Source organism: Suricata suricatta, chromosome 5 (genome assembly GCF_006229205.1).
Source record: "Suricata suricatta isolate VVHF042 chromosome 5, meerkat_22Aug2017_6uvM2_HiC, whole genome shotgun sequence".
NCBI lineage: Eukaryota > Metazoa > Chordata > Mammalia > Carnivora > Herpestidae > Suricata > Suricata suricatta.
The window spans coordinates 57481073-57490045 of record NC_043704.1 but is presented as its reverse complement, the minus strand read 5'-3'; the positions used below and the strand labels follow the sequence as shown (position 1 = coordinate 57490045).

At 36.4% G+C, this 8973-nt stretch overlaps 1 pseudogene; it reads right to left on the bottom strand.

Moving 5' to 3' along the window:
- Positions 1-1416: 1416 nt before the first annotated feature.
- LOC115292948 lies at positions 1417-1910 on the bottom strand (annotated as a pseudogene).
- Positions 1911-8973: the final 7063 nt, after the last annotated feature.

Sequence of the window (8973 nt, the reverse complement as noted above, 5' to 3'; positions counted from 1 at the left end):
GTGAATGGAAATAAGTATGTGAAATGCTATTTTAATAGACCAAGGTATAAATGCTACGTTATTACAAGTAGAATTATAAAGTGCATAGCAACTCTCAATTTTTCTCTTTGCACAGAAAACAGAGCTGCTTTTTTGTTTCTCTTTAGTTTACCTCTTGTTCATAAGAGGGCTTGGAGAAGTATGAACGTTGACAATTGACAATTGCTATGGAGGCCTGTTCCCAGCCCTCCTTCTCCAATTAAGTTCTGAGGGAAGAAAGTAAAAAAAGAAGTGTTAATAGGTTCTAGGACAACATTATAAAGTATAAATATTGTTGGTACACAATGTTACCATTTGCTTCAAATGTACAACATAGTGGTTCTGTGAGTCTATACATTATACTGTGCTCACCACAAGTTCACCTACTATCTGTCACCATAAAAAGCTATTAAAATACTAATGAATATATTTTCTATGCTGTACCTTTCATCCCGTGACTATTCATTCCGTAACTGGAAGCCTGTATCTCCCACTCCCATTTTGCCGGTCCCCCTACCACCTTCGTTCTAGCAGCCATCAGCAAACAAGATCTTTTACAACTTTTTCTTAATTAAAAATTTTACATACAGTGGAAATGACTCATTCTCAGTTCTGTGAGCTTTAATAAGTGCATAGGGCTGCGCAGCCACCACCATAATTAAGATAAAGAGCAGTTCCCTCACCAGCCTCAGCAAACTCCCTTATACTTCACCTTTGTAGTTAAACCCTCCACCAGCCTCCCAAAGTATCAACCACTACTATATCAATAACCAGTAGTCATCATTTTGTCCTTTTCTATAATGTCACATAGTAGAATTATTTGAGATTTACTCAATTGTTCCCTTTTATTGCCAAGTTTCTATTACTGGTTTACATTTTACTGTGTGAATGCACCTGAGTTTGTTCATTTGGTTGCCTCTTGGCTGGTTCCACTTTTCAGCAATTATGAATAAAGATGCTCAAACATTCATACAGATTTTTGTGTAAACCTAAGTTTAATTTTTCATGGGTAAGTACCTCTGAGTTGAGTGGCTGGGTCATAAATATTTAGACATAGGACAAACTAGCATGGTGTTTTCTGTAGTGGTCATTATGATTTTACAATTTCACCAGTAAGGTTGAGAGTTCTGATTGCTCTCTGTCCTCAGGAGCACTTCATATCATCAGTAGTTTTTTTAATGTTTTATGTTTTATGTGCTGTCAGCACAGAGCCTGAGGCAGGGCTTGAACCCACAAACCATGAGATCTTGACCTGAGCCAAAGTTGGACGCTTAACCAACTGAGCTACCCAGGTGCCCCTATTTCTTTCTCTTTTTTCTTTTCTTTCTTTTTTTGTTTTATAGTATCATGATTTTTAATGTCCAGAGTTTATAATATGAGGGCCACAGCTTTCTCCTGAACTCAAGTTTATACATTTTCGATTGGCTTGTGAGGCCAGTAGGGATACTTCTTTTTGTCTAATTTGGTTTCTGGGAAGACTTCGTTCAGGTCCTCAATGGTCATCTGATCAAATGGAATTATGTTCTTCATCTTCTCCAGCTCTTTTTCATATTCCTCAATCCTGGCCTTTGAGAGAGACAAAAATTCAGTACAACTTTTCACATTCTCTTTTTCTTCAGCATCCACCTACGCAGTGTTTTTATCCTCTGGCACAGAAACCTTCAAGGCATTAAACTTCTTCTTGAAGTCATCTACCAAGCCAGCCTTCGCCACATTGGCCTTGTAGTAAGCCTAGTCGATAGCAGGTGGATTCTCTGGGAGAGTAGCCAACCTGGAGGTGAGGGTCTCTTCCAGGATTTCAGGGAGTTAGCAGTGGCCTTCTGGTTTCAGGGTATGATCTCCCCAAAGGCTACCCAGTCAATGGCTTTTAGAGCAAGTTTTCACCGAGCCATCTTGAGATCCTTCACCTACCCCAGGGGCCCTCCAGGTGCCCCTATTTCTAAACCAAGTTAATAGGAATGTAATGGTGTCTCATTTTGGTTTTAAAATGTATTTCCTTGATGAGTAGTAATGTTGAGCATTTTATCATGTGCTATTTGGATCCATATTTTTCTTGATGAAGTGTCCATTCAAACTTCTATCTCATTTTTTAAAAAGGGCTGTTTGTATTCTTATTGAGTTTTCAGAATTCTATATATATACCAGGTCAAGTCCTTTGTCAGATATGTGACTGGCAAATATTTTCTCCCAGTGTGTGGCTTGTTCTCATTCTCTCAAAGTTTATATGTTGATAAGGTTAATTTACAGATATTTTTCTCTTTTGTGGATGGTGCTTTTCTTTTGGTGTATCAAAATCCCTAGTCTAGGGTTATCCAGTCACAAAATTTTCTCTTTTCTTCTCCTGTAAGTTTTATTTTTTAGATTTTCCATTTAGGTCTATGTATTATTTTGAGATAATTTTCATAAAAGGTGTGATGTATGTACAGAATTCATTTTTTTTGGTGTATGTGTATTTAATTGTCCCACCACCATTTGTAAAATAGGCTATTATTTCTCCATTGAATTGACTTTGTATTTCTGTCAAAATCAATTGACAATATGTGTATGGGTCTATTTCTGCACCCTTTATTCTGTTCCATTGACCTACGTGTCTATTCTTTCACCAATGCAACACTGCTTTAGTACTCTGGCTTGTATAAGTCTTGCAGTCAAATCACATTCAATCTGAATGCTTTTATTTTTATTTTTTAAGAAGTTTGTTCTTTCTAGTTTTTTGGCTTTCCATATAAAATTTATAACCAGCTTGTCAATAGCTGCAAAATAATCCTGCTGGGAATTTGACTGGGTTTGTAAAGAATTTATTGATCAGTTTGGGGAGAATTGACATTCTAATGATACTGGGTTCCCCAGTTCATGAGCAACATTATTTATTTCTGTTATTTCAATCTTTGATTCTTTATTCAAGTAGTTTCTTGTAGTTTTGAAGATACTGATCCTAGACCTATATGACCTTGTATTTTGTGATCAAGGTAAGCACATTTTTAAGTGGTAAATGATTATTGGTCAATTTTCTGATATTTTATATAGATAATCCTATCTAAAAATAGAGTTTTATTTCTTCCTCTACAATATGTGTACTTTTTATTTCTTTTTACTGCTTAATTGCACTGCTCAGGATTTCCAGTATGATGTTGTGTAGAAGTGGAGAGAGTGGATATTCTTGCTTTGTTCCTGATCTTAGAAGGAAGACATTCAACCTTCACATTAAGTATTATGTTAGCCACATATACATATGTGTATATATATGAATGTATACTATTTTTTAGATGATTGTATTAGTTAGGGCTTTCCAGAGAAACAACCAATAGGAAGAGATTTATTTATGAGATTATGGAGGCTGAGAAGTCATATGATTTGCCATCTTCAAGCTGGAGATCTAGGAAGCTGGTGAAAGCTCAATTAAAATTCCAGTTGGAAGGCCAGGGAAGCCAATGGTGTGAGTTTAAGCCCAAGGGTAGGAGGAGGCTGATGTCCCTCAAGCAGACAGGCAGGAAGCAAAAGGGATGAATTTTCCTTTCCCCACCTTTTTGTTCTGTTCAGGCCCTCAATGGATTGGATGATGCCCACCACATTGAGGGGGGGTGGGCAATCTAGTGATAGAAGACAGGAGTCCAGGATAAGTGAAGAGTGACCTGGGCTTTGGATGACCCAGTGAGCCGGAGGAGAATAAAAAGTGCTCATTTGGAAAGTTGTGAGGGAAGTGATGCCTGCCACAGGAAGGCCAGATTTCAGTAGTGGCAATGAGATGGATTGCATACCCCATGGGAAATTTTAAGAAAACTGGAAAATTTCCTTGGAGTACCAGGGCATGGTGGCAATGAATAAGATAATCAACATTAAGGAGAAGACAAATGGCCAAGGGGAGATCTAAACCAAATGGAAATGAGGATACAGAGAAGGGAGGTGACTTCAACAGGAAGTTTAGAGATGAAAATAAAATAACAAACTTAAAGCTGAAAAATCTCCACTATTCAGTGGATCTGTGGTTGGAGGCACTTCCTGGTGGATGCCACCTTGTTCCTCAGTTGATGGTAAGGCCTTGATGCTTCAGCAGAAGTCTGCCTCTGCTTTGTGGCGAGGTCACTAGCAATTTATTTTGGCTCTTTGAAAAGTCCTTCTTTGTTAACCAGCTGGTAACCACTTCTGGTTCCTAAACTCCTCTTCCAAATTATGTAACCTCCTTCCCATCCATCTACTGAACTTCTGTCACCCACAAATGTTTTGGTTGCACTCAGAGAACTGAAACATCACCTCTGGAAGGTTGTGTGACTTCAGTAAATTGTTCAGCCTCCCCCAAGTGAAGTTTCTTCAGCTGTAAAATGAAGTGACTGAGCTAGATGATTTCAAAGGTTCTTTGTGGCTCATTCTTTAATTATATCCTTAGCGTAATTGTTTCTGTAAATCTGTTTTGTATACATTTGGAGAATATAAATAACATAAGCTGCCTGGCGAATTACTCATCTAGTCTTTGATCATGAGTCAATTTCATGTGCATTATTACCAGATTAAGCAAGAACTTGCAGCCCAAACTATGAATATTGGAGAGATACTGCTCATGAGCAAATTGTGGGTTAGGAGTTGTGGATAAGGAGGTGGAAGCTATGCTAAATCTTTCCAACTCAAATAATATTCATCAAACTGATGATTTTGGCATTGGCAGTGAATGGCACCTGTTTTCCAATTGACTAGTAAGACTCCATAGTGGGGTCAGGGTGCAGAACATTCTGAATCTTTAAAACATAATAATGGGGTAAATCAAACATAGACAGCACTTAGGCAGTGATTGTGTAATGAGTGAGTAGAAAAATAAAGATCAACATAATATTGTGGAAGCAACTCAGTTATTTGGGTTTTAACAAAGACACTCTACAGGCCCTGATGGAATATTCTTTATGTTCATACTAGGATTAATATTTAGGTGTGGAGTTACTGGATTTAGAACATTGAGATGCTTTCAGGTATTTTGAATATTCTCCCAAAATTCTTGATGCCTAGGCCCCTTTCTGGGGACTTTCTGAACCTCCTTATGAGTCAGCAACTAATAATATAATACTTGCAGTGTCATGGTCTCACGCAGTGACTGACACTGATGTCCGTGTGTCTGCGCTTCATAAGTGATTACATATTTTGGTTTCTAACTCTTGTCCATACTTGGAACTATTTTGTTTTAATTTTTTTGAAGTTAGTTTCCAACATTAAAATATCAGGATATTTCAGATAAAATTAAGATTGCCTGTTTTACTTGATAAGTCAGAAGATCCGGTGCGACAGGGTCTGTATTCCAACATGGTAACAGGTGTCTGCAGGTGCATCTTGCTACCATCTCCAGATCAACAAATGAGCAAACAAGAAAAAAACCCCAGAAATTCTTGTGCCTAATTTATTTATAAATAAATTAAGGGAAGGTGACCACACTTCCTGGTGTGCCTGCAAGAGTCCTAGTTTAGTCCTATTGACCTATAATTCATTAATATTATGCTCTTAGCCATAAAAATGTCTTAATGTCGATGAACAATTATATGGTTATGCTATCCAGAGGAATCGAATCTGTGTCCTCTGATAGAAGGAAAATATAGGATTAGCTATAAAGAATTTATATGCTTGTCATATTTTTATTTGGGATGTGATCATTTTATATACACACTTTATTATGTATGTACTAATTGTTTTTAAATGTATTTTATTTTTTATTTTATTATTATTTTTTAAATAGTTTATTGCCCAATTGGTTTCAAAACCCAGGATAGAGTGAGATCAAGAAGAGACATGCTTTTTTCCCCCCATAAAATTATAAGCTCTATTGAAAAAGATTAAAAAGTATACAAAAATTAAAATAAAGTCTGATGAGCAACAAATCAGAAGAAATATAGGGTTTTATGGGAACATGTAGAGGAAAATCTAAACTTGTCTATACAAACCAGAGGGAGGCTTCCAGAAAGAAGCAGAGATCTGACAATGTTTAGCATTTCCAAGGTTGGAGGGGAATAGAATGGGAGAAAGATATTTTAGAGAAAGAGAATTGCATAGATGATGCTCTCACCATGAGAATGTGTTAGGTTCAGAGATAGAGGAAAGATCTCTGTGTCTTTCTACAATAGTCTGGACTAGGAGAAAGAAATGAAGTGTGGCTTGGAGATATAGGTGGAGACTTGCAAACTGTGTTAAGGAACTGATCCTTTATCATAAGGGTAATAGGCAAAGATTTTTGTCGGGGGAGTGACAGGACAATATTTGTGTTTAGAAAGATCACTCTAGATCAAGTTGTAGAATGACTGGGTAGGTTCGGAAGCAGTTCCAGTAATTCAGGGAGATAATGGTCGTATGGCCTAGCATAGAGACAGTTAGACAGATGGAAATGGGTAGACCTAGGAATCAATTAGGGGATAAACTTGGTAATGTGTCATAGTCAACTAAATATTGGAGGCGAACTGTGGGGAGGAATGAAGGATAATTTCTAGACATCTGGTTTATAAAATGAACTGGATGGAATTTTCTTTCTTTGAGACAGGAAAGACTTGAAAATTAAATAGATTTGGAGGGAGAGAAGTCAGTCAGTTTTGGACAAGCTGAGTGTGGAATCCTGAGAGACACTCAGGTGAAGAAGTCCAATAGGAAGTCATATATATAAGATATTGGACTGTATAGCAAAAGAACAGGCTGGGGCTACAGATTTCATCTAGGGATGAAAACTATCTTGATACACCTTATATACAGAAACAATTATGATACAATGTATTAAGGATGGTAATGGAATATATGAAGTACTAGCAGAACAGTATTTGATTAGACAAATATATACTTAGTATTTATTATGTATAAAACACAAGGAAAATATTTTCAGAAAAATTGGCTATAAAATTAGATTAGACAATCATTAGAGGAAGTTGTGGGGTTGAGAGAGTTTTGCTTGCTTGTTTTAGATGTTGATCATGTTTAAATCTTGATGAAAGGAAACCAGTAGGAAGTGAGAGGCTGAAGATCCCAGTGAGCAAGCAGAAAGAACAGGTAAAAGGAAGCTGAGAGAAATTGAGAAAATAAAATTAGCATCTCCAGACATTGAGTTAATTTTTTTTTTTACTTAGAGGGACTATCTCCTGTTAATTATGAACTAAGTGATTAGCTTTTAAAGTAATATAAGACAAAAACAGTCTCTAGTGCATTCAAAAATCATTTACAAACAATCCACTTCCCTGTCAAAAAGACATTTCTTCATCTGAGCTTGTCTTCTGGGTCACCAAATTAATGACATCTTCAGTACTTTCTAAAGTTAAATATGTTCACTTGGAATATTTCTAGGTCCATTAACAGTAACTCTCCACATCCACCCTGCCCCCGCCCCCAGTTTATGTCCTTGAAAGGTAGCTTTCAGATTTTGTCAGGACAATCTATCTTTTTCATGTTCAAATCACCTGCTCTTACCAATAGCTTCTGAATTCTTATTAAATTAATCTGACATCATTGTGTAGGACCAATACATACACATACACACACACACACACACACACACACACACACACACTAAAGCTATGGAATTCAAAAAATCTTTTTTTTGTTCCTAGAAGGCCAAAGTAGGATTGAAATTATTAACTAATCATTGTTTTTAGGCACTGAAAGGTGCCTTCATTTTTCTGTAAACTAATACACTCAACAAGCTCCAGACAGCTTAGGCAAGACATCAAATGAAAGGGAAAAAAAGAGAATAACATCACTTTTATGTTTAGCCATTTCTTTTAAGGAACTCACAGGACATCATATGCATGAACTCATTAACACCTGAGAATTTTCTCATACTGTTGAAGGCATTTCATGGTTAGAACAAGGAGGTATTTGGAGAGTCTTAGGAAAGTTTATCAGTAAGACTCCTTGACTCCTTTGGTGGTCTAACGTTGGTTACATTGAATGAGAAAGTTTCCATTCTATAGGGTTCCTGGGTGGCTCAGTTGGCTGAGCATCAGACTTCAGCTCAGGTCATGATCTCATGGTAGGTGAGTTTGGGTCCCTCATCGGGCTATGTGCTGACAGCTCAAAACCTGGAGCCTTCATCAGATTCTGTGTCTCCCTCTCCTTTTACTCCTCCCCCACTCTCACTCTGTCTCTCTCTCAAAAATAAATAAACATAAAAAACTTTAAAAAAAGAAAGTTTTCATTCTAGAACATAATTACCATTACAAATAGTAATAAAATATCTTGTAATTTGAATAAAACATCTCTGAGTCATTGAAGAGTAATCACATCTCCTGAAACAGCATACAAATAGTTCCTATTTTCTGGAATATCTGTTTTTATCAGATCCTTCTTCTCCTGTCTAGAAGGGAAGGTTCTTGAAGCATACTGATGTGGATTCCGTTCACATAGCTTGGCCACTAAAGAATCTTGGATCTGATTATTTAAATTCAGTTTTTTCATCTATAAAATGGAGAATAATGATCTCCTATACATTTGCCATTAACATTAAATAAGCTTATTATAAGACGTGATGCATGGTGAAAACTCCATTATGGTTTGTTAGCCCTCTTTCTTCTAAATGAAAATTAAATTTTCAAGCTAATGCACACTCTCCTCTCCCTGAATTGGTCTCTCCCACTATGCCACAGAAAATCCTTGCCCTTTTCATATTCCCAAACCCATATTCCCTACCCTACTCCATCTCTGATTCTTTTATCTTTTGGCTTTTATGTAGTGCTTTATTTTTATGTAATGCTTTACACAGATAAAGCAATATTTTTGTGTATTGCTTTATACAGATAAAGCAAGTAGGGAATATTACTTTTAGGAAAAGTAGCTCAGTTTACTAAAACTAATCACTTTCATCATTCTTAAAGCACTTCAGCAATAAGAAGTCATGTCTTTATTAAGGTATACCATATCAATAAACTAAAAATAAAAATTTTTTTCAGAATTTAAAATTGTTAACCAGAAGGTTACACAATACTGTATTTGTTATGTTGATTTGAC